The sequence below is a fragment of the Temnothorax americanus genome, unplaced genomic scaffold (genome assembly GCF_048541705.1).
Source record: "Temnothorax americanus isolate GAGA-0224 unplaced genomic scaffold, ASM4854170v1 Scaffold26, whole genome shotgun sequence".
Taxonomy (NCBI): Eukaryota; Metazoa; Arthropoda; class Insecta; order Hymenoptera; family Formicidae; genus Temnothorax; species Temnothorax americanus.
Window position 1 is genome coordinate 2,198,642 of NW_027509401.1, and position 2,079 is coordinate 2,200,720.

The following is a 2,079-nucleotide window of genomic DNA, read 5'->3' on the forward strand; positions in this document are numbered from 1 at the left end:
CGGAAGATTATATATGATAATTACAAATATCATTAATAATGAGATTCATTATAAAATCAAAATATAATCCTACAAATTTTGCAATTTTCTCTATGGAGCGAATATTGTATAAATACAGCTGTACAAATTTTAAGAGATTGATCATTAAGAAGCTGTGCAAAGAACATCGTTAAATTATCATTTTTTATGCTTTTCCAGATTGATAAATGATTTTTAGGTAAACAAAAGAATTTTCAAGTGTTCGCTTTGGTGCGAGTCGAATTTACTTTTTCTCAAAGAACTTTATTTTTTCTCGCCACAAGAAAGGGTGACAAATGACTAACACAGAACGTTTTCCAATTCCGGAAACAGGAAACAACGACTGCCGCGTTAAGTATTCTCGGAAGAAATTGCCAGTCGTGAATACTTAAAATATTGGAACTTTAAAATAAGTCTCACCACTGTATTTTTACACGGCATTTAACTACTAAAAAATTGTAAAAAAATGTGTGAGATTACATTTTACAAATGCTAATACGCTTGTTTGCTTTAAGCAATATCTGTAATTACACATTAATTCTCTGATTGGACTATTTCTTTCGTATAATAGCATTAACAAACGCAATTATATGATTCTATTATATTTTATATTCTCTGTGAAACACACACACACACATAATGATATTATATTTTATATATGATTTGATTCTTGTGGCAGTCAACTTGTTCGTTTTTAATTTTCACGTTACGATACTCGTATACGGTTTGTAATACTTATGTGATTATCGCTCATATTTTTATACAGATATATAGAAATCCCGAATTCTAATCTATTCATGGTTTATATGGTCTCGCGGCACGAAGACTAACCACGCGAATTTTTTAGAAGGCGGTTTGCGCCGTTTCGTAACGGTAGTTTGAACCACGGCAGTAATGCAATGAGAACCGAAACAAATCACGCGGAAAGATATCGTGAAGCGAAGCGCTGAATCGTTCTAGCTCCAGAACTCGTTCCGGAGTCTAGAACTCCGACCGCGCGCCGATTCTAATAATTGGAAATACAATTTGGTGAATCACAGCCGAGATTCGTCGCCGCCCGATCTCGGGCAAGAAATTCCGCAGTTTTTCTATCGATTAAAGTCGGCGTCCATACAGCATCTTCTGCCTCATTTGCCGGAGGCTCTTCGTCTGAAAGTAAGCACGCCCGGCTGGGTGGGCCGAATCGCGTTACGAGAAAACCCCGGAGAGCGAGAGAGAGAAATCTCATTCGGAACGAGCGTTAGTACGATCGAGATAGCCGATCGATAGTCTCCCGACACTAGTAGCAAACACGAACAAGATGTGTTGAGAGTGTTGAGACTACAAAGACAGAAGGAAAGTAGGTATGCAATGGTAGAACGAAAAGGAGGAGATGGAGACTCGAGCGAGCAAGAAAAAGTTAAACAAGCTGTTTGAAAATTGTGATTCGTAGAAAAGAAAAATTAAAAAATGGTGAAGAGTGAAACATCCAGGATTTTATCCATATTACGAGAAATGTTTTCTTAAGATAGTTTACGGAATAATATACAAGGAAAACGATGTGGATGAAAATAAATATAATACAAAATTTTGAAGTATAATAAAAAAAAGCATCTATCAATAACATTAAATTATATCAAGTTATTTACAATTCATTATCTAATTACAAAATTATTGTAAAACTCAATTTGATATTTTTATATAAATATTTTTGTGCAAATAAAATTTTTTTAACATAGAAAAGAATCCTTTCTCAAAAACTATAAATTATTATAATCACTAATAAACACAAAATTTCAAAATGTAATTGAATTAAAATCACGTATTAAGTGACTTCAGTTATCTATAATGTTACTTTTAATAAAGATCTAGATCTTAATAAGAATGTATTTCTGAAACTTGTTAACGTCATAAAGAGGAATGGATAGCTTATATAGTAAAGGAGAGAAAAGGCCGGATTGAGAGGCAGAGAGCATGACGAGCGAGAAGAAAAAAGAATATAGTAGAAGAAGGGAATGTATCGAAGGATCTAAGCGAAGCTCGGATCGCAAATTGCTACTATCCCGAGGATAATAAAACAGT